This window comes from Delphinapterus leucas, chromosome 14, assembly GCF_059928025.1.
Source record: "Delphinapterus leucas isolate spDelLeu-1000000601 "Yukka" chromosome 14, BTC_Dleu_Yukka2, whole genome shotgun sequence".
NCBI lineage: Eukaryota > Metazoa > Chordata > Mammalia > Artiodactyla > Monodontidae > Delphinapterus > Delphinapterus leucas.
The window spans coordinates 7,345,596-7,369,945 of NC_143142.1; the positions used below are offsets into that span (position 1 = coordinate 7,345,596).

The 24,350-nt window shown below is 44.2% G+C and overlaps 2 protein-coding genes across 3 annotated transcripts in view; both read left to right on the forward strand.

Annotated features, from left to right (window-relative positions):
- ZCCHC8 (zinc finger CCHC-type containing 8) overlaps positions 1-7,009 on the forward strand; it is a 48,972-nt gene extending 41,963 nt beyond the window's left edge. For both annotated transcript variants that reach the window (XR_016387472.1, XR_016387470.1), the window contains one exon: positions 422-7,009. The gene's annotated coding sequence lies outside the window, so the exon portion shown is untranslated. The remainder of the gene's footprint in view (positions 1-421) is intronic.
- A 1,056-nt stretch (positions 7,010-8,065) lies between these two features.
- CLIP1 (CAP-Gly domain containing linker protein 1) overlaps positions 8,066-24,350 on the forward strand; it is a 122,474-nt gene continuing 106,189 nt past the window's right edge. Inside the window, exon 1 of the mRNA XM_089894444.1 lies at positions 8,066-8,249. The gene's annotated coding sequence lies outside the window, so the exon portion shown is untranslated. The remainder of the gene's footprint in view (positions 8,250-24,350) is intronic.

Sequence of the window (24,350 nt, forward strand, 5' to 3'; positions counted from 1 at the left end):
AGCAACTAAGCCTGTGTGCCACAACTACTGAGCCTGCACTCTAGAGCCCGCAAGCCACAACTACTGAGCCTGCATGCCACAACTACTGAAGCCCGTGTGCCTAGAGCCCATGCTCCGCAACAGGAGAAGCCACCGCAGTGAGAAGCCCACGCACCGCAATGAAGAGTAGCTCCTGCTCACTGCAACTAGAGAAAGCTTGCGCACAGCAGCAAAGACCCAACACAGCCATAAATAAATAAATAAAAATGGATAATTCATATACTTGGCATCAGTGTTCAACCTGAGATCTACCTAGGTATGCAGAAAGTTAAATAAAAATATGATAAACTATCTTATCTGGCAAAGTCCAGACTAATGAGAGGATTTATATGTGAAAATACTATTTGTGCTTGTATTCATATATGGATTATATACATTACAGACCATGCAAGCGTCATCTGAGGACTCTTCACTGAGGAAAAACTCCTATAAGTAAATTTTGGTTTCCCCTGAACCCACGTCTACATTGGAGAACGACTCAGGACTACATGGCTTTCCCCTAAAAGCAAATTCAAACTCATAGAGACATACATTTTCTTAAAAAATTGGAGTAATACACAGCTACACACAACATATAGTAAGACAATAAAAATCCTCAGTAGCCATTTCTGTTTTCTTCACAAAGTTCCTTTTCAACAAGTCTGTTAGCCCTCAAGTATTTATTTTATCATTCTAAGCAGCTCTATTTTTTTTTTTTTTTTTGGTACGCAGGCCTCTCACTGTTGTGGCCTCTCCCCTTGTGGAGCACAGGCTCCAGACGCGCAGGCTCAGTGGCCAAGGCTCACAGGCCTAGAGTCTCTGTGGCATGTGGGATCTTCCCAGACCAGGGCACTAACCTGTGTCCCCTGCATCGGCAGGCGGACTCTCAACCACTGCGCCACCAGGGAAGCCCGAAGCAGCTCTATTTTTGTCCTTATCAAATATTTGCCCCAGATAAACAGTTCTTTTTCTAGGAGAGGAATTCTGTTCTTTCAGTCTTTCTTCTCTGTCACCTTGGCCTGTTGGTTTTTGTCTCCATGTTCACTACCTCAGCATGACAACATAGCTGCTTCGGCTCCAGACAGTACATCTGTGTCTGTCTCCATTTATCAGAGAAGCAAAAGCTTTCCCAGAACCACCTCTAGCCGAATTTCCTAGGAAAAGCCTGAGTAAGTGAGCATAAATTGTTGGGCACATTGTCATGTAAAGTATAACTGGGGTTTGTTAAGTCAAAGGAAGGGAGCGGATCTCAGGGTGGTAATCAGCAATGTCAGACACAGCTGAGTTCTTTGAGGGCAGCCGTCCTGATTTTGTGTCTCAGTGTTTGTTTGGAGTCTGTTCCTAACATATGCTCTTTCTTGGCTCAGAGCCTCCTCCTGCTGACTCAGCCTTCCCTCCTCTTTCTGGCACAGCTGGCACCTCTGAGTCTCTGCCATGATGCTGCCACAGTGGGTCCCAGAGCAGGTGCACAAAACTCTCAACCAGCCGTTCATGTCTAAGGGAGGCTCAGAAGTGCAAACTAGATCTTACCTACGCCTGACCTTGCCACTCATCTTCCTAACAACGTTGGCATAGAACTACCACCCTGGCTAAGGGTTTTCTTCCAGACTCTCAAATGTGGAGTAGGGACAAAGAGTCTAGTTCTGGGGGCCACCCCCCTTCCCTGCCCCAGATCTCAACCTGTAGATCTGCCTTCCTTATCTGCTCTTTTTTTTTTTTTTTTTTTTTGCGGTACGCGGGCCTCTTACTGTTGTGGCCGCTCCCGTTGCGGAGCACAGGCTCCGGACACGCAGGCTCAGCGGCCATGGCTCACGGGCCCAGCCGCTCCACGGCATGTGGGATCTTCCCTGACTGGGGCACGAACCCGTGTCCCCTGCATCGGCAGGCGGACTCTCAGCCACTGCGCCACTGGGGAAGCACCACTTACCTGCTCTCTTGATCTTTTCCCTCCATCAACTCCCAGGCCTGGAAGTACAGCATTTTCTCTTATTTCTTTGATGCCATATTCTTTCTTCCCATGTCCAGCCTCCTAAGTCTTAATGTTGGACAGGAGTTTCTTCTGTACCTCATAGCAGAAACTCTGGTCTTCCAGGCCCTTGGTCCGACAAATGGGAGCTAAACAAATTTTTAATAATCCTTTCTTGCTTGACAATGCTGGAATACCAAGCCATTTTTTTTTTCTCTACAAAATTCTATTTTAGGTTGCATGACATTGTGAATGCAACTAATGCCACTGAATTGTACACTTAAAAATGGTTAGAGTGGCAAATTTTGTTATATATTTTTTACTACAATTTTAAAACGTTAGTCATGTAACATACCAAACACCACTGATTTGTACACTTTAATGAGTATGTGAATTTTCAAGACATCTCAACAAAGCTATTACAAAGATCTTATTTTTTAAAAAATATTTATTTATATATTTATTTATTTGGTTGCATCGGGTCTTAGTTGTGGCACGTGAGCAAAGATCCTATTTTGAATGTCAAAACCTGCATATAGGGCTTCCCTGGTGGCGCAGTGGTTGAGAGTCCGCCTGCCAATGCAGGGAACACGGGTTCGTGCCCCGGTCCGGGAAGATCCCACATGCCGCGGAGCGGCTGGGCCCGTGAGCTATGGCTGCTGAGCCTACACGTCCGGAGCCTGTGCTCTGCAACGGGAGAGGCCACAACAGTGAGAGGCCCGCGTACCGCAAAAAAAACAAAACAAAACAAAACAAAAAAACCTGCATATAAACTTCTTTTCCTTTTCTCTTCTTGGGCAACAACCCAACCTCACTTTCTCTCCCGCCTCCCAGTCATGGCAAATGGATGCCTTGCGCTGTTTAGGGTCAAGGTCAGGTATGAGGAACATGACAAGAAATGTGCATTAATATTTTATTTAAAATGAATATTTCCAGAGACTTCTCTGGTGGGCCAGTGGTTGAGACTCTGCACTTCCAATGCAGGGGGCGTGGGTTGGATCCCTGGTCGGGGAACTAAGATCCCGCATGCCAGCGCGGCCAAAAAAAAAAAAAAGACAACTTCTATTAAACAAGTATGTATGTATCTCTCCCTTGCTTATTTAAGGAAAAAACATAGCATATTATGCACACTGTTTTGTACCTTCCTTTTTTTATAATGATAAAATATTAATTTATATTAATATTAATATATTTTCCACAGGAAATCCTGAGTCTCATTGACAACCATTAAACCCAAGTGTATCCTATCGACCTCTTCACATGTAATAATTGTATACTCAGAAAGACATACACACATACCCACACAGACTGTGAGGCATGAAATCAATTAAGTTAATTTAGTACTAATGAGTTAAACTAGTTAATCTAGTATTAATTTTTTATTTGTTTTTTAAAAATTAATTAGTTTATTTTTGGCTGCGCTGGGTCTTCATTGCTGCTTCTCTAGTTGCAGCGAGCGGGGGCTACTCTTCATTGCGGTGCGCAGGCTTCTCGTTGCGGTGGCTTCTCTTGTTGCGGGGCACGGGGTCTAGGCGCACGGGCTTCAGTAGTTGTGGCACGTGGGCTCAGTAGTTGTGGTGCACGGGCTTAGTTGCTCCGCAGCATGAGAGGGACCAGGGCTCGAATCCGTGTCCCCTTCATTGGCAGGCGGATTCTTCACCACTGCGCCACAAGGGAAGTCCCTTAATTTTTTATTTGAAATCAATTAAAAACTATTTATTATTTCCATGATGTAAGATTGAGGATAGTATTAAATCTGCCTATTTAGTTTGAGCCTTTCCTTCTAGAAGGTGTCTAAATGAGATGTAGTCATTTTATTTGAATACAAGCCCTGGCAGAAGCTGACAATTCCCTGTACACATTTCCTTAATTTATAGTTCAAATTTAATTTTTATCTCTTTTGTACAGTTAGACTTTTTAGAGCTAATATGGTTGTGATTAAACACTAAGGAAGAGCTCAGTCTGTGAAATAATAGACTCTTAGAGTTGGGAAGGACTTTAGTCCAAACAGCCTCCCAATTAAAAAATCTCTTTTCCAAAATCTCCCACCTACCTGGTTATCATCCATTCTCTACTTGCCTTTTTTTTTTTTTGAGTGTTTATTACTTTCATTTATTTATGTATTTATTTTTATTGAGATAATATTCACATAATATAAAATTAATCATTTTAAAGTACACAATTCAGTAGCATTTAGTATGCCACAACTGCCTCTATCTAGTTCCAAACTTTTTTTTTTTTTTTTTTTTTTTGCGGTACGTGGGCCTCTCACTGTTGTGGCCTCTCCCGTTGCGGAGCACAGGCTACGGACACGCAGGCTCAGCGGCCATGGCTCACGGGCCCAGCTGCTCCGCGGCATGTGGGATCTTCCCGGACTGGGGCACGAACCCGTGTCCCCTGCAACGGCAGGCGGACTCTCAACCACTGCGCCACCAGGGAAGCCCCAGTTCCAAACATTTTTTCACCCCAAAAGGAGACCTGTTGATTCCAACTTCCCTCTCATTAAACTGTTGATTCCAACTTCCCTCTCCCCCGCGTCACTGGCAACCACTATCTGTGTTCTGTTGCTATGGCTTTAGATATTTCTGGCTATCTCATATAAATATCCTTTCTGGATATTTCGTATAAGTGGACAGACAATACATGACCTTTTGTGTCTGGCTTCTTTCCCTCAGCGTAACGTTTTCGATGTTCATCCAGGTTGTAGCAGGTATCAGTACTTCATTTTTTTTTTTTTTGACTGAGTAATATTGCATTGTACGTATATACCATTATTTGTTTATCCATTCATCTATTCTTGGGCATTTGGCTTGCTTCCACCTTTTGGCTGTGAATAGTGCTGCTGTGAACATGTATATACGTGTATTTGTTTGAGTCTGCTTGATTTTTTGCTGAAGGTAGAATCAACTTTTCATGCACTCAACAAATATTTGTTGCATTAGATTAAAACTGCTGCAACAACCACTGATTTCACAAATGTTTTGCTTCACCGGATAAAAGTCACAGAATCTTAAAAATGTTTGTGGTAGGAACTTCATAAGTCATCTTGTTCAACCCCCTCATCATGAAAGTACACGCGCTCAAAGCAGTAGTGTATTTAGAAGTCCTTAAATACAGTTTACATCATGATGTGTGGTGCCCTACCGATATTGTTCTTTGTTAACTGAATGTGTACAATACGGCTTTTGTTGTCATAAGATGGTTCTCCTTGAGAAGTGATCTATGCATTTAAATTTAGTAGCTTGTCATTCTTTCATTGTTTTGCTTCTTGAAAGATTCCACAAAACCACCACCGTCAGCATTGTTTTTATAAAGTAGATATGGCAGACAGTCTTAATTGGTTTCAGTGATAAAATTAATTTTGGGTCCAAAATAGTCTGAATGCTTCATGCTGTGTTGTGGGATTTATTTTTTGGTTTCCTTTCTTTGCATTTTAAGACACTGTCTTGCTCTGGATTAGTCACTTGTTGATTAAATGAACCAGCACTAGCTCCTTACCTTTGCAAGGAAATGTTAGTATCTCCTTAAACACCAGAGTTAACTTAAAACATTTTTCTTGTGTCTGACTTTATAAATTTCTCTCTCAATTTTTAGCAGAGTTGAATGAAATTGACAAGGAGTATGGTCTGGTGCATTATATCCACCACCGTGGGCATAAAACCAGTGGAATTCACGAAACAGTGATTATCCCACCTTGATTTAGTAAAGCACATAGCAGTAAAAGTCAAGGTTGGAGGATAAGTATTTGATCTCCACTGCGTGCTCTCCCAATACCTGGAACAGTGCCTGGGACACAGCAGGGGGCCAGTAAATATTTGATGGATGAGTGAATGAAATTAATTTGACTCTAGTTTCTGAAACAATGCTAATAAAAGTAGACGTAACTTAAAAAATAGCATAGTGAAAATGAATTCCTATGTCTTCTTTATAAAGATTATTTTAATTATGGACTATCTCTTAGGAGTTACATTAAACATTTTTACTGAGGTATAATTGACATATAACATTATATTGGTTTCAAGTGTGAAACATGATTCAATTATTTTTTTTTTTTTTTTTTTTTTTTTGCGGTACGCGGGCCTCTCACTGTTGTGGCCGCTCCCGTTGCGGAGCACAGGCTCCAGACGCGCAGCCTCAGCGGCCATGGCTCATGGGCCCAGCTGCTCCGCGGCATGCGGGATCTTCCCGGCCCAGGGCACAAACCCGTGTACCCTGCAACGCCAGGCGGACTCTCAACAGCTGGGCCACCGGGGAAGCCCCAGTAAACCTTTTTTTTCTAGCAAAAAAAGAAAAAAAGTACTTAATGACTTCCCCACTTTGTACAATGAAGATTTGGTACCTCTACTGGCTTTCAACTTCTGCCACTTCTCTCCGTCTTCCAAAGTTTTCTCCATTGAGCTGTTCCAATACTCTTACAGCAGATATACATTTAAAAAAGCTCAGTGGCTCAGCTCTAAAAACGGAATGTGAATGTTTATTTTGAAATAGGACTGAGCAACTTCTTTAGTCCTAACACCAGCCACACCGTGGGACTGAACACAGTCAATGCCCTGGTTGTAGGACAGGGACCAGGCCTTGGTCACAAAATTTAAGTGGGCACTAAAAACTCAGTAGTCAAGAAGAATACTATTTTAATATAATATTCTAAAAATCAAAAATAATGCAAAAAAGTCCATAAGGAACAAAATATAATTTAGAAATAAAGACAGGCTCGGCAGAATCAGTAGAAAAGAGAAAATCGGAAGTGTTTATATTTGCACCCCACGTTTAACAGTGGTCATTGCCTCTTTCTACAGCATCTGTGATTACACAGGTTGTGTACGAGAGCTGAAAAGTGTTTCAGGTGACAGGGTGAGGTGTGCCTTTCAGATTAGGAATATCGATACTGGATATCCGGGTACCACCACACTTTGACCTCGCAACTTGCAAGCTAAAGCGATGTTGAATTAGGAAACAGAATTTTTGTGACTTAAAAGGTGAATCGAGGGGAGGGGCCAGCAGATAAAGTTACTTATTTGTTCAGAATTCCATGCATTTTCAATGTCGTTTGCTCCCCCTACTCTGTGCACGCCTGTTGGTCCAGGCAGCACGGTGCTTTGAATAAAGGTCAGCAAAGGGGTCACCCTCCTGATTATTCCCTTCTACCGGAGAGGAGGAGGAAGCCCCGGGCCCCTTATCCACCCCTGAGTCGCTGCAAAATCCTGGGCATCCCTGACAGCTGCAAATTCCTCCCAGGAGCTGCCAAGCTTCTAGGGGGTTGCCATGGTCCATGGGAGTGAAATGCTGGCCGCCCTCGCTGCACCAGCCCGGAGCAGGCTGTTGCTGCCTTCCCTTCAGTCCCTTTCAAAAGCTTTTAAAGGAGATCCCTGGGGGGAGGTGGGAGGACGGGACATCAACCAGGGCTTCCGTCCAAGCGGTTGGGGCGAATAAAAGAGGCTTTTCTCAAACTAACGGTGCAAGTGCTGGGCTTGTTTCACGGGATTTTTAACCCTCGTTCTTTCCCTGGTGGGAAAGGGAGAGCAGAGATGGTTCTTCCCAAGCTTCACTTGCTGTAGGCAGCGCCTTTCAGCGTTTCCCCCAGGGAGTCCTCACTCTGGAGGGCGAGGAGGGCAGAGGATGCTCCCTAAACTTAACCAGCTGTGAGCAGCTCCTCCTAGCTTGTTTCAAAGGGTTTCTCATCCACGGGATTTGGGGTGGGGGGGGAATCGGCTCCAAACTAACAGGCTGTGTGGTCAAGACTGAATGGAGCTATCGGGTGTGACTTGCAAATTTGGGGAACACTTTCAGAAAATGGGGAACTAACCGTGATGATGAGAAGCCCCTTAGTCCAGGCCTCTCGGGTTTCCCTAGCACCTTCCTCCCCATCCCGGTCCTCGTTAGGGTCTGAGGGCCGGACGGCGGGCGTGCCGGCGGTCTGGGTTTCGCCTCCCCCGAGCCGCGGCGGGTGCAGACAAAGAGGCGGCGGTGGGGGGCTCAGGCCCGACGCCGGCCGTGGGGTGCGGGCCGCGAGGTTCGGGGCGCGGGGCCGACCGGGTTGGGCGCGGCGGCCGAGCGCGCGGGGAGGAGCCGCCGCGGCGTCTTCTCCAGGCGGCGCGTGCCCGCCTGGCCCCGCGGCGGCGCGTCACGCTCTCCCCCGCCCGGAGCCGACGAGCCGGGAGGCGGGAGGCGGTGGCCGCGCGGCCGCTGTTACTGCTACTGCTGCTGCTGCTGCTGCAGTGGGGCAGGTGGCGGTGACTGGCGGCGACCGAGGCGGCGGCGGCGAGCGGTGAGCGGGGCGCGGCGCGGGCCCTCTCCCCTTCCTCGTCCCCTCCTCACCTTTCCCCTCCCGCTCCGCCCGGCCAGCTCCTGCCCGCCCGGCTCGGGGCCGGGGGCCAGGCCCGGCGTCCGAGAGGGGGACCGAGTCCCGCACGCCGGGGCGACCTCGAGGGGCCGCAGGGAGCCCCAGGGCGATGGCCGTGGAGGCCGGCGGTCCCTGGGGTGCTCCGCCCGGAGCCGGAAAAGTGGCCGGCCCTGTCAGCGCCGAGCCCGGCCTTCCCTTCCTCCGCCCGCCTCAAGATGGAGCTTGGACTCCTTGCCCCTGCGCCGCCCCAGGCGCCGCTCCCTCCCCGGCACCCTTCTCCGTTCTCCTTGGCCCCGGAGGGGGGTTGTGGGGGGCGGACGCCCAGGGGGCCGAGGCCCGGCAGGACCTGTTGCCCCGGCGGGCACCTGAGTGTGCCCCGGGCCCTTGGCCGCGGTGCCCGCGAGCCGGAATGGAGGGCAACCTGGCCGTGGCCTCCGTGGCGGGCGCCGGCCGGCGGGCTGGCCTTGCTGGCCTGGGGCCTGGGCGGCCGTGGCTTTTGTCCCCCAGCCCCACCCCACCCCCTCCGAGTGGGACTGTGATTCTTGGAGAAGGTGGATGACAAGAGGTGACAGGGATTTCTGAAATAACACCGCTGCCCCGTAACCCGAACCTTCTGCCTCGGCGGGGCATTGGCTCGGAAGACAGATGACACTTGTTCAGAGGTTATTTTAAAAGCAGAGCCTTCTGATTCCCCTCCTTTGGAGGTCCTGTGCTTCAGAAATCTGATTTTGATCTGGGGAGAAACCTTGAACTCGGCTGTTTCTCCACTTCATGTGGCTTTTCCATCTGGCAGGAGCCGAGCACCACTCCCTCCCTCCTCCCTTCCCAGCCCCACCTCTTTGATGTGAAGAAATTGCACGTTAAGTCTGTAATCTTCAGTTACCTGCTTTTAGCAAAACCTGGGCGCCAATTACCGTTTTTAAGAAGGAGGGTGGAGAAAATGCGGCTTTTTGTTGTTATTTTTGTTGGATTCAGCGGCCTTGCCTTCTTCCTGTTTCAGGTTAGGACAGTGCCTGGCCAGTAAGAGCTCAGCATTAGTGTTACTGCTGCTGCTCTTATGGTTCTGGTTCTGGTGGGTGTTACTGGTTTTAATTTTATTTTATTTATTTAATTACTGCTCTTACCTATAGTATGCACAAGTCCGGAGACCAAATGTGTTAGAATTTTGGGTTTAATGATAATCTTTTGCAAGAATCCTCAGGTATGTGGCTCCTCAGCTTTGGGGCATTTTTCTCTGGAAATATTAACATTTATTGAGGGCTTCCTGTGCTCATGCCCCGGGCAAGTCTCTTATATGTTTTATCTCATTAATTAACCTAACCCAATGATGGTGCTGTTATTATCCCCATTTTACAGAGGAGGCATAGAAAGGTCAGGAACCTTGCTCAGGGTCACACAGCTGATAAGTGGTGGTGTCAGGATTTGAGCTCAGGTATTCTGACTCCAGGTGCTGAGTAATTAAATTAGTATAGTGCCTCTCTGGCAAGGAGCAAGGCTGGCCCTTTTTATAGGGTCTTTTTAAAAAAAACTTACATATTTTTGGTTGCCTTGGGTCTTCGTTGCTGCGCGGTGTGCGGGCTTCTCACTGCGGTGGCTTCTAGTTGTGGCATGCGGGCTCAGTAGTTGTGGCACACAGGCTTAGTTGCTCCGCGGCATGTGGGATCTTCCCGGACCAGGGCTCGAACCCGTGTCTCCTGTGTTGGCAGGGGGATTCTTAACCACTGCGCCACCAGGGAAGCCCAAGGCTGGCCCTTTTTATTTTTATTTATTTATTTACTTTTTTGCGGTACGCGGGCCTCTCACTGCTGTGGCCTCTCCCGTTGCGGAGCACGGGCTCCGGATGCACAGGCTCAGCGGCCATGGCTCACGGGCCCAGCTGCTCCTCGGCATGTGGGATCTTCCCGGACCAGGGCACGAACCCGTGTCCCCTGCATCGGCAGGCGGACTCTCAACCACTACGCCACCAGGGAAGCCTGTGGCTGGCCCTTTTTAAAGCAAAGAAAGTGGGTGATTGCTTGGCCAAGAGCTTATCCTAGGTTTTTGAGGTTCAGAGAAAGTGGTAAAGTACAGCTTAGGCTTCCCACTAGGCATTGTTCAAAAGGGTAAAAAAACGAACTGGGTGGACCTTGCGAAGGTATTTTGTCTAAAGATAAAGATCGGCCCTTCCCTCTTTTTTTCAGCAATTGCTTAAGCTCCTAATTGTGCTTCAGTATGACATAGGCAGATCTGGTTTCTGTTCTTTAGGAGTTTAGAATTTGGTGCTTCTCTTACTTACTTTAAATTTTTTTTTTTAGCCTAGTGTCTAACATTGAGTCTGTCGCGTGCTATGTGACTCATTAAGTCAGTCATGTTTGACTCTTGCTTTTACGTGCTGTCTCTTTTGGGATTCCAAACGCAGCTCATGGTGTGTAAGAGATGACTTGGGCCTCTTATACTCCATACAAAGGTAGGCACGTTTGAATTTGTCACATATTGGCTGCCAGATGTTCTTCATTGTTTTTTACAGATGTATTTTCTGTTCTTCCCAATGTGTGTGTGTGTGTGTATTAATGATATGTGTGTGTGTATATCTATCTATCTATCTATCAAGGACCTTGTATTTCACTTTATAGCACCCTCTACAGAATTCTGCAGAGTCCCATGTGCTCAGTAAATATTTATTATTTAGTTAATTGAAAATATGAGGTCCATAAGTTTCAGGACTGGCTTTATAGAAGTTAAAGCTAAAGAAAAAAACTGAAAGTAGTGTAGTAAAGTCACAGGAAGATGGCTTAATATTTTTTAACATTAAAAGAAAACTTTGTGCAGTGTTAACTAAAGTGAGACTTTTCACCTCATATAGTTTGCCACTTTATCTGAATTATCAGCTTCTTTCCCTCTCTTCCTTGTACAAATGAGGTGAGAGGTTGAGTGTTTTTCTCTGATATAAAGAATGGACACTGTTGTTTATTAATCATTGCAAGCCAGTAGTTCTCCTTTTCAGTAATTTTGAAATCTGTGGGAGTCTTCCCAAAGGGAGCTTGTGGGGCTGTGGTGTACTTATATGTGGGCAGTACTTAGGTCTCATTTGGTATTCACTCAACAAATATTTATTGAGTACCTACTGTGTGCCGGGTGCTGGTGATACAACAGTAAATAAAACAGACAGAAATCCCTGCTCTCTTGAAACTCCTCTTCAAGTAGGGGAGGCAGACAATAACCATATTAAAAATGTTGGAGAGTGGTACATGGTAAGGAAAAATAAATCAGGAAAGGGGGAATATGAAGTTTGGGGGACAAGAGTTAGGGTAATGGAAATTTTAGATAGGGTGATAAGAAGAGACCTAGCTGAGAAAATGACTTTTAAATAAAGATCTAGAATAAGTGAGGGAATGTAGATCCCAGAGGGAAGAGCATGCTAAGAAGGGGTAACAGCAAGGACAAGGGTCCTGAGGTGGGAGCTTGGGAGGAGACAGATAATTTAAGGCCATGCAGGTTGTAGCCCTTAAAATATGTATTAAAGTATTTTAAAATAGTGAAAGATATAGAATTTTGTGCCATGTTATTAGTGATTTTGATGAAGAAAAAGTTAAAGATGGGGGAAGTAAGGCTTAAAGAATTTCACTAACTTCCCTAAAAGGCCGCACAGCCAGTGAATACAGAGCTAGAAATTGAACTTATATTATTTTAAGCAATGCACAGAATATGTTGGCAGTGGAACCTTGAGTAAGTGGCTGGCAGAAAGGCCAGACAGGTACTTGATGTTCAGACTTGCTGTTAAGTGTATACTTTCCTGTTTGTATGCAGGATTTTTGCTCAACCCTGGGAGGCCTTGTAACTGACATTTGCAAATATAGCTTTTTCCTGGAATTGTGCTCCTGGCAGTAAAGCCTTCCTTTTTAGTCTTAAAAGCTTCATGGTTCAAAATCTGTGTTTAATATAAACTTTTATTTAAGTCTCTTCAATCTTAATTGGAAGGCAGTGACAGTATTACTCTGAATATGAATTTTTTAGAGAACTGTTTAGGCAGGCTTTAAACTAATATAGCATCTTATATATTTTTAATATGCATAGTATATGTTTCCCATGTAGATGGAACTCAAGGAATCCATATGCTTTAAGTCAGCATTTGAATTGCAATGCACTTTTAAGGGAAAACATATTGATGGTGCTGTACAAGAATTTCAAGAGTGACTTCTTCAGATTTCAAATCAGGGGAACAGAGGAGTTGTGTTTTTTTTTTTGGGTGGGTTGGCAGACTGTAATTAACCAACCTTGAATTTGGCTAGGACATCTGGGTTAATATCCTGGCCCTGGCACCAAGTACCAAGGAATCTTGGCTACAATTAGTAAAGAGCTTTTTTTTTTCTTAATCTCCATCTGGCACTTCCAGAAGGACAGATTCCACTAGCACTAACTCAGTGGGTGAGTCTGTTTTTTAATTGTCTGTCTTATGGTGGTTCAGCAACAAAATCTTAAAAGTGTTCTTTGCAAAATCTTAGAAAAGAAGTACTCCTATTACAGAATCCCTGTTGGGAACCCTTTCTGCTATCTCTTTCCTTGGGGAGTTGTATTCTCATTTGCCTCTTAGGAATTCCAGTGAGACTACAGACAGACATTTTGCTGCCCTAATGTTTTATATGAGCATAAGGTCTAATATATTATTCTTCTAACTTAAATTAAGTAGTTTGATATTTGTATTCTCCTTTGCTTACTTATGTCTAAGTATAGCTTGGGTTAGATCCCAGTTTTAACTCTGCCCATTTTTTACTCTTAAAATTGCCGAGTCCTTGATTTACTGTATCTTCTCTGAAGTTAAAGGCCTGAAGATCCGGATGTTCAGGAGGTGCAAATCATCCAAAATTTGTGTTTGTTGTAAAAGGGAAGACAACTTTAATGAGATTTTTTTTTCCTGATTCTACAGATCCCTGGTCAAGTAGTGCGCTGAAATATTTGGCATAATTTTTCCCTGTCTTCTCAGGAAAAATAAGAGATATTAGGGAAATTTCCCTAAAAATCTTTCAATCAAATCATTTTATCTCCTGCCTTCTCTCTTTATCTGGTTTCCTCCATAGAATGATTTCTTACTGGAGACATTGCCTTCTAATATCGTAAGGCAGGAAGTAACCTATTTAGACTTCTCTTTTCCACACTATAGAAAAATAAACTTTATAGGCAGGGTAATTTTTTTTTTCTTTTACAGCTTAAGTGAAAGAAAACTTTTATCACTAAGTTTCTTTCACACATGGGTGACTGGAAAAAAGTATTGCTAATTTCTGTTGTAAGGCATACGTGGCTTGCTTGGGTTGTGACACTGAGAATCTAGTATCAGAGTCAGATTCAGATTTTAGAAAATTTTTTCTAGTGAAGTTGTTCCTTTTTTAGGTTCTCAGGTTTATTTTCCCCTTATGTACCAGTTTTACAAGGGCTCTTACATTTTAGTAACATATATTGGTTATCCTATAATATGTGGTTTCAATGCGTAAGATATAAAGCACACATATTAAAAAACACAGAAGAAAGCAAATTATCCATAATCCTACTGCTCAGAGAAGATTATTTCAGTGTTCTAGAGTATGTACTTCTAATCTGTTTTTCTTTATACTTAAAAAATATATTTATGGCTGGATCTATATTTCTATTTTGAAGTAATTAAAAGTGTAATATTTTCACTGGAAATATTCTGGGTAAACCAACATGGGGAATCAGAACTACTGTTAAGAAGTTTGAGGGACTTCCCTGGCGGTCCAGTGGTAAAGACTCCACGATTCCAATGCAGCGGGCACGGGTTCCATCCCTGGTCCGGGAACTGAGATTCCGCATGCCATGCAGCTCGGCCAAAAAAGAAAAAAAAGAGAAGAAGTTTGAGGTCCTGGATTTGCTTCAGCCCCAACTCCATGAGTCATGTAAAGTTGGGCAAGCTGCTTGACCTCTCTCAGTCTGCTTCTCACTCTGTCAAGTGGGGTAACACCTGCCCTGTCCACTTGCTGGGGTTACTCTGTTAATGTAGGGATTCGGTGACAGTCATAGTGCTAAGGCAGTCGGCGCTTTCAAATACGAAAGAGACCGAGGAGACAGAGGAAAGACTAGTCCAGGATCACTAGTTGCCTGTGAGTCACCTGGCTTATTTTGCGAATGGTTACATTTTTAGTAAAGCTTTTCAGATGAATGAGACCAATAGAGAGTGCCCTGTGGGGCGGGCGAAAACCCCAGAAATACCGATTTATCAAACATTTGTTGAGTGCTGCAAAGACTCTGTCTCACCAGGTGAGACAGCTAACTGTGGGCCAGGTGGAGGCTAAGGTGGAGACGTGCTGGGGCCCTGGAAGAGGGTCCGTTCTCTTGGCATGGGTGTGTATGTGTGAGAGGGGATTAAGGAAGCTTCCGAAGGGGGAATTAGCTCTTGTGTTTGGCATTGATGGAGACGGAGGGTGTCTAGGCAGGGGTGGGTTAGAGAAGACATTCTAGGCCAGATTGAGCAAAGGCATAAAGGTAGTGTGTTGAGATGATAGCAGACAGTCTACTGCTCTGAAGTTTGAGGGCAGGTAACAGGAAATAGAGCTAAGGTGTCTGGGTTTATATCAGGCAAAGGCTTCCCTGTCCTGAGAAGGAGTCCCTCTTACTGGTCTCTAGCACTTTATAATCATTAAGTTTTTTGGCAAGTTTTTTTTTTTATGATGTTTGGTCCAAAATATCTGGTTGTAGGTGGTAAGTAGGAAAACTTCTGGGTATACCAGTTATCTTTTTTTCCCCCAGTTATCTTTTTTAATTTTTATTTTATTTTTTTTTTATTTTTACATTTTTTTTTTTTACATCTTTATTGGGGTATAGTTGCTTTACAATGGTGTGCCAGTTTCTGCTGTATAACAAAGTGAATCAGCTATACATATACATATGTCCCCATATCTCCTCCCTCTTGCGTCTCCCTCCCCAGTTATCTTTTTTCCCCCAGTTATCTTTTTTTATTTTTTTTTTAACTTTTTTTTTTTAACATCTTTATTGGGGTATAGTTGCTTTACAATGGTGTGCCAGTTTCTGCTTTATAACAAAGTGAATCAGTTATACACATACATATGTCCCCATATGTCTTCCCTCTTGCGTCTCCCTCCCCAGTTATCTTTTTTGCATGGAGTTGTGCAGCCATCACCACACTCAGTTTTAGAATATTTGCTTCACACCAAAAAGGAGCCCTGTACCCACTAATAGTCACTCCTCATTTCCTCCTTACTCTCCCAACCCCTACTCTCTATCTCTAGAGATTTGCCTATTCGGGACATCTCATATAAATGGAATCATACAGTGTGACTGACTTCACTTAGCAAAATGTTTTCAAGCTTCATCCATGTTTTAGCGTATATCAATGCTACTTCATTCCTTTTTATGGTTGAGTCCCGTTCCACTGTGTGGATATACCACATTTTGTCTGTTCATCAGCTGATAGACCTTTGGGTTGTCTCTCCTTTTTCCCGTTATGGATAATGCAGCTGTGAACATGTGTGTATTCATTTTTGTGTGGACATATGTTTTCATTCATCTTAGGTACACACCTAGGAATAGAATTGCTGGATCATGTGGGAACCCTACCTTCTGAGGAACTGAAAAACTGTTTTCCAAAGTGGTTGTACTGCCAGCAATGAGCGAGATTCCAGTTTTCCCACATCGTCCTCAACACTTGTTATTATCTTTTTGATTACAGGCATCCTAGTGAGGATGAAGTGTGATATCTCATTGTGATGTGATTTGCATTTACCTGATGGCTAGTGATGTTGAGTACCTTTTCATGTGTTTAGTTGTCATTGTACGGCTTCTTTGGAAAATATCCCAGTTATCATTTTTTTCCCCTTCAAAATATTAAGTATAAAAGCAAAGTGCAGAAAAATAGGATGTTACCATTTAGGATAAAAAGGGCATACAAAGGCATACTGGTTATCTTTTTTTTTTTTTTTAATTTATTTATTTTTCGGCTGCGTTGGGTCTTCGTTGCTGTGCGTGAGCTTTCTTTAGTTGCAGTGAGCGGGGGCTACTCTTCGCTGTGGTGTGTGGGCTTCTCATTGTGGTGGCTTCTCTTATTGTGGAGCATGGGCTCCAGGCATGCAGGCTTCAGTAGTTGTGGTCCATGGGCTTAGTTGCTCTGCGGCATGTGGGATCTTCCCGGACCAGGGCTTGAACCCATGTCCCCTGCATTGGCAGGTGGGTTCTTCACCACTGAGCCACCAGGGAAGTCCCCAGTTATTTTCTTTAAAATTGTTTTTATTGTGGTAAAACATACATAACATAAAATTTACCATCTTAACCATTTTTAAGTGTACGGTTCAGTGGCATTAAGGACATTCACGTTGCTGTGCAGCCATCACCACCGTCCATCTCCAGAATTCTTTTCATCTTACAAAACTGAAGCTCTTTACCCATTAAACAATAACTCCTCATTCCTCCCTCCTTCAGCCCCTGGCAACCACCATTCTACTTCCTGTCTCTATGATTTTGACTACTCTTAAATACCTCATATAAATGGAATCATACGGTAGTTGTCTTTTTGTAACTGGCTTATTTCACTTAACAGAATGTCCTCAAGGTTCATCCTTGTTGTAGCATGTGTCAGAATTTCCTTCCTTTTTAAGGCTGCATAATACTCCATTTGTATGGTTACACCACATTTTGCTTATCCATTCATCTCTCAGTGGACACTTGGGTTGCTTCCACATGTTAGCTATTGTGAATAATGACGCTATGAACATGAGTGTATAACTATTGCTTCGAGACCCTGCTTTCAGTTCTTTTGGGTATATACCCAGAAGTGGAATTACTGGCTCATATGGTAATTCATAAGTTTTTGAAGAACCACTAGAGTGTTTTCCACAGAGGCTGTACCATTTTATATTCCTATCAACAGTGCACAAGGGTTCCAGTTTCTCCATATCATTGCCAACACTTTTTCTTTTCTTTTTTATAGTAGCCATCTTAATGGGTGTGAGGTTTTATTTCAGTGTAGTTTTTTTTTTTTTTTTGTGGTACGCGGGCCTCTCACTGCTGTGGCCTTTCCCGTTGAGGAGCACAGGCTCCGGACGCGCAGGCTTAGCGGCCACGGCTCACGGGCTCAGCCGCTTCACGGCATGTGGGATCTTCCCGGACTGGGGCACGAACCTGTGTCCCCTGCATCGGCAGGCGGACTCTCAACCACTGCGCCACCAGGGAAGCCCTCAGTGTAGTTTTGATACGCATTTCTCTAATGATTAGTGATGTTGATCGTCTTTTCATGTGTTTATTGGCCATTTTTGTATCTTTGAAGAAATGTCTATTCAAGTTCTTTGCAGAGTTTTGAGTTGCGTTTTTTGTTGTTGCTAAATTTACCAATTATCTTTTTTTTAAAAAAAATTATTTATTTTTGGCTGTGTTGGGTCTTTGTTGCTACACGCAGGCTTTCTCTAGTTGTGGCGAGTGGGGGCTACTCTTCGTTGTGGTATGCGGGCTTCTTATTGTAGTGGCTTCCCTTGCTGCAGAGCACGGGCTCTAAGCGCGCAGGCTTCAGTAGCTGCGGCACGTGGGCTCAGTAGTTATGGCTTGAGGGCTCTAGAGTGCAGGCTCAGTAGTTGTGGCGCACAGGCTTAGTTGCTCCGCGGTATGTGGGATCTTCCTGGACCAGGGCTCGAACCCATGTCCCCTGCATTGGCGGGCAGATTCTTAACCACTGCACCACCAGGGGAGTCCTACCAATTATCTTTTAATTCATACATTCATCAGGCATTTTTGAGCACCTGCTGTTGCGAGGCACTAGCCCAGATGTTGGAGATACAAAGTTTAGTAAAACAGGCGTGCATTCTGCTCTTGGAGAACCCAGAGCTGTTAACGGAAGTAAGGTTAAGGGCAAGACTTCAGTCCTTGCTTGACAGCAAATCCCAGCTCTGTTACTTTATGGAAGATCCTGTACAAACTGCTTAACCTTCTGGAGCTTAGTTTTCTCATCTCTAAATTGGGGATAGTAACTATTTCACATAGCTGTCGTGACTATTAAATGAATTAATGTCTGTAAAACTAAGTGTCAGAACTCTTCTCTCCCCTTCCCTTTAATCCCTTGCGTCTTCCCGCCCTCCCATCCCTAAAGGAAGTCGGGGTTCAGCACCTTAATTTTCTTCTTTCATTTAAGTCAGAATGGGGGAAAACCCCACTTCTACTAGTCTGGGAAATGAAAACCTTTTTTCTGTCATGTTTTAGAAAGTTAATTTGAGGAGGAACGTCTTGCCACTATTGAAGGGCACATTTTTTTTAAAAATTTTATTTATTTATTTTTGGCTGCGTTGGGTCTTTGTTTCTGTGCGAGGGCTTTCTCTAGTTGCGGCGAGCGGGGGCCACCCTTCATCGCGGTGCGCGGGCCTCTCACTGTCGCGGCCTCTCTTGTTGCGGAGCACAGGCTCCAGACGCACAGGCTTAGTAGTTGTGGCTCACGGGCCTAGTTGCTCTGCGGCATGTGGGATCTTCCCAGACCAGGGCTCGAACTCGTGTCCCCTGCATTGGCAGGCAGATTCTCAACCACTGCGCCACCAGGGAAGCCCTGAAGGGCACATTTTTAATGAACAGCTTTCCCTGAAGAACTTGAATTTATGAGGAGCTAAATATCCAGCATGGAAAAGGAACTCTCGCTCCCCATGGCAGAACTTGTGCCTTGCTAAACCTCAGGCCCTTTGGTATATTTGTCAGTTTTATTTCCCACAGTTTAATTAAAAGGGGTTTCTTTCTTTCTAAGGTCTGATAGAACTTGCTGTGTGTCTGTGTAGAAGATTACCTAAACAGGTAAAAAATAACCAACAATGAAGTTGGGTGTTAAGATCCAAATGAAACAATTCCTAGTTTCCTTTGACAGCATCTAGGGTGGTTGTACAGAAAACTGTCGTAGGGACTTATGAATAAATTCGAAGTAGCTGAGTATCCTTCAGTATTGTGAAAACAGAAATGCGGTTATTTTTTCCATTTGCTCTAAAGACCTGCAACTATTTTATTTTTCTTTTTTGGCCACAGTATGTGGCTTGTGGGGTCTTAGTCCCCTGACCAGGGATTGAACTCAGGCCCTGGCATTGAGAGGGCCGAGCCCTAGTCAGTGGATCGCCAGGGAATTCCCGACCTGCAACTATTAAACTTGCTCATTTGCAAAGTAAAAGCAAGAAAATTTTTATAAAGAGGCAAAAAAACCCAGTAAGGAAGACATTGATTCTTCTTTGTGTTGTCTTTGTGCCCCCCCCCCCCCCCCCCCCTGCCATCAGAACAAACAGTTGCAAAGTGTTTGCTTTTGGTATGGGCAATGTGTGCCTGTTTCAGGGCAAGCGAAAATATGCTTACTTTTATTCCTTTGTGAAGACTGGAAAGGGAAACGAGTTTTAACTTGCCTTGAGATTGACTCATCTCACTGCTGTTTATAACAGATCAGAAACTTTTATTCATCAGTATTGTTTAGGGTCAGGAGTCTTTAAACTGGGGACTGGGGTTTAAGTCCTAGACTCTTAAGTAACTGTGACCTTAACAAGTGATTTCACTTTTTAGAATCAGTTTCCTCAGTGGTAGAATGAGGAAGTTGAACTAGATTGCAGGTCTCTTCTGATTCTAAAATTTTATGATGCTATATTAAGCACATTTGCTCCTTTTTACACATGAGTATAATTGACTGCTGCTGACCTATTAAGTTCTTCTGGGAGATACTAACCAGGCCTAGTAATTTCAGTTCCTTTCAAGATCCCGTCTCTAAGCTGGTGGTATTAGAGTTACAAAGTCACAGGAATTTTGTCAAAACTTGTGTAAATGAGCAGAATAGCTCAGCTTTACGTTCCCCTCCTTTTTTTTTTTTTTTTTTTTTCGGTATGCGGACCTCTCACTGTTGTGGCCTCTCGCGTTGCGGAGCAAAGGCTCCGGACGCGCAGGCTCAGCGGCCATGGCTCACGGGCCCAGCCGCTCCGCGGCATGTGGGATCTTCCTGGACCGGGGCACAAACCCGTGTCCCCTGCATTGGCAGGCGGACTCTCAACCACTGCGCCACCACGGAAGTCCTCCCCTCCTTTTAAAAAGAACTCTTTTGCAGATGGAGGAACTTTGGGAGGCTGCTTATTATCTGCTTATCTAAGTAACAGGAACAGAAAATAAACCTTCACTGAAACTGAGCTGTACAAAGACACTCATAATTGCAGGCCGATGCATCATGGCTCAGTGTTGCATCTTGAAGAACTTGCCGAATGCTCCAGCTCCTTTTGCTTTGGTTGGGTTTTGGCACCCTCCCCCTCCTTTTAAAAACTGCTGTAGACTTCGAAACTCTGGGTACGACTTGTATTCGGTACTGTGTCATATACACGTCAAGTTTTAAAAACATAATTTTCGAGCACAGAATAATTTTTCAAGGGGTTATGTGTCTCTGTTGACATCCAATTCTGACTTTATTTGGCAAACATCCTAAACTGAGTCTTTAATCATTTAACATTCTACTTCTGACTTTGATGGAAAGATGTGAAACTTTCTGTTTACCTTCAGCACCTTATTGTGTGATATTCTCGAATGAACACTTTGAGAATATTGTGTGATATTCTCAGAGGAACACTGACTTTGTAAATTGCCCTGTAAGGGCTCTACCAGTTAGACATTGGAAGTGCAACTCCTTTGTAGTACCATTTGAATTGAGCCAATTCATTTTCTGACCCTTCCTGGCTGTATCGCCCTTTAGTGTCTAAATGCGCTTCTCTTTTTTTTTTTTTTTTTTTTTTTTGTGGTATGTGGGCCTCTCACTGTTGTGGCCTCTCCCATTGCGGAGCACAGGCTCCTGACGCGCAGGCTCAGCGGCCATGGCTCATGGGCCCAGCCGCTCCGCGGCATGTGGGATCTTCCCAGACCGGGGCACGAACCCGTGTCCCCTGCATCGGCAGGCGGACTCTCAACCACTGCGCCACCAGGGAAGCCCTTGTGTCATGCTTTGTAATGATTTCTGAAAAGTATAAACTTAGCACTCCACGAATATCAATTATTGCTAGCTCTGTCTTCAGCTTGTGGATTAACTGTAAATTTATCAAAAGCAGTACCAAAATAACGTGAATGAATTGTGAGAGAGATATCAGGCAACTTTCAGTCCTTAGAAGGTTCTGTTTCTTTAGCCAGGTGATTGTTGGAGAATGCTAGTAATCTTTAGGCTAGAGTGAGATGCTGCTTTTTCCAGTGTAAACAAGAAATTAAATAATGAACAGTGGTTTTCTTAATTTCACTTTTCACCTTGTATAGGGCTTCTTAGTTTGTCTTAGTCTTCTGCTGCTATGGATACATTTAGATGTTTTAGACTTTGTACTGTATCTCAGTATTTCATGGTATTCTCTTAAGAACACCACTGTTTCCAGATGCCCTGGCCTCCTGAACAAATTTGAGACACTGCCCCACCCTTTTAGGCGTAGCACTCGGAAGGACAGTCACCTCTCTGGAAGATGGAGTCTCTCATTTTCTCTCTTTCACTTCTTGTGTATGTTTATTTCTGAGAGGGCTGTATGACCTTTTCCCCTGGCTAATCTTTCCATCATTCCTGAGTATTGGAATGCTCTGCTGAAGATGGTGGAATAAAGAAACAGAGGGGCCGTCTGGATTTTCCCTCTCTGTCATCAGCCAGCCTCAGCAGACTTACCTCTCGCTTTACCCTTTAAGCCAACCACTTAGTTGCTGCTAAAACCAAATGGCTCCAATTCCCTGCTCACTCTTCACTTTAGTTTATCTCACTTGCTATCACAGTAACGTGAAGCAGTGGCTCTGTGGTGGCCTGTGCCCTAAACTGTGTTTGTGACATCACACACATTTTCTGTGTTCAAGGGGCAAGCTTCTGGGAGGCCCGGACCTTAGGCTGACCTTAGGTGGCTTCACGTCACTCATCATCGTTCCCTCACATTGAGCCCTCGCCCTGGAGGAGATGCTCCCCTCTTCATCCCCCAAGGAGTGTTCTGTGTCTCCATTAAGTAGACTGACATGTATCCCAGATGTTCAGACATTGCTTTTCTTCCCTGGGTCTTATATTTTAAACTATAGCCATTAGACTGTTCCTAAGTCAAAGCCAATTTACTGAAATTTGGGGGAAAAAAATAACAGATTAGTAAGAAATGAATAACTGACAGTGCGGTCTCACCCTGAGCCCCTCCTTCTCTCCTATCGTTTCCCCCCAGTCTCCAGGCCTGTCTTTCCACAGGTTCTGATTTCCACCCTTCCTTGACTCTATGCTGGTTTTCTGCAATCAGAAAGCCAGAAGTAGCTGAGCGTGATGCCACTGCAGTAGAACGATGCTTTCATGCCCCTCTTCGTGCTTGAAACGCTGCCTCCTGCTACATCGCCCTTAAATCTGCCAGTCACTACCTCTCAGGTTCCTTTCTTGTGTCTTGAGACACACTTATTAAATTTTCATCTGTAATTTAATCTCTGTACTTTGCTTTGAGTTTTGTGTGGGTGTGTTTTCAAACTGTTTGCATTGAGCTATCAGTTTTACTGGGCAGTGCCTTGTGCTATAAGCTGGGCTTCTTTGTACATCATGTATCCCTGTCAAATAGATATTTTAAAGGTCCTCTTAAAAAAAAAAAAAAAAAAAAAGGTCCTCTTACTAGAAATGTTATTTTTTCTTTTTTTAATCTTAAGAACAATTAAATTATTCAGTTTTACATTCAAGAGTTTACACATTTTGGGCTTCCCTGGTGGCACAGTGGTTGAGAGTCCGCCTGCCGATGCAGGGGACATGGGCTCGTGCCCCGGTCCGGGAAGATCCCACATGCCGCGGAGCGGCTAGGCCCATGAGCTGTGGCTGCGGAGCCTGTGCTCCGCAACGGGAGAGGCCACAACAGTGAGAGGCCCGCGTACCGAAAAAAAAAAAAAAAAAAAGAGTTAACACATTTTTTCCTTTCCCTCACATGTGTGTTGTAATAAGATAGGAAAGACAAATGTTGCATACCCACGGGGACTTGGGGTATCTGATTGGTAAGTTCATTATCGATGTCAAGAGGAGAGCTACCTTATAATCTACCTTAAGTGTATGTTCTAGAGCTGCACTGTCCAGTACAGTAGCCATAAGCCACATATGGCTATTGGCAAGTCCAAGTTGAGATCTGAGTATAAAATACACAATTGCATTTCAAAAACCTAATAGGAAAAAAAAGTGTAAAAATAGCTTATTAATAATTTTATATTGATTACATTTGAAGTAATATTTTGCATATATCAATATTTGGTTAACAAAAATAGTTTATTAATTTCACCTGGTTTTTAAAAAATTTTTAAACATGGTTATTAGAAAATTCAAAGTTACACATTTGCCTCACATTGTATTTCTGTTGGACAGAGCAAGTATCTCTGTGTCAAAAAAGGTAATCTAATTTTAGAGACTTACAGCTCTTACATAGCATTCACTGGAGGTGGTAATTGAACAGTTTGCCCATAGCCTCATTGGCCTACTTTTTAAAGGAGGTTCCAGGGTTGGGAAACCTTATAATATTGTCATCTTCATCAAATGCGTAGATGATGCTTTAGTTTGGAAATTGCATCATTTTGGGGGTTCCTGTTTTGTTGAGTCAGTTCAGGACTTTTTTGAACTCTTGCTGAGTATCAGATACTTTTTTTAGGCCCGTTGGATGCAGAGGCAAATTTCATCCCCTACCATGAGAAACTTAGTCATAGGGTGGTGTGCAAACCAAACAGGAGTGAGTATGATTCATCATTCAATTATAGCCGACTGCACGGTGGCTAGAGCAGTCCTGAGGAGGAGATAGGGCAGGAAGCGCGGTCAGAAAAGACCTCGGAGGAGGCGGCGTGTCTGCTTGTATTCTTCTAGAGTCATTCATTTCCTGTGTCCCCCAGAAGCCCTTACACGTGGGGGGGGGGGTGCCGCGTGGAGCAGTGGAATGTTGGCCTTGGGTGTATAAATAGGCATGACTGTGCAGTTCCCACATGAGGACTGTCAGCTCTGTTCACCTAGGAGATGAGTTATGTTTAACTTGGCCCCAGGCAAGCCTGCCAGCTTATTGATTGTGCTTTGCTATCCTGTGAAGTTGAAATACTTGACCTTCC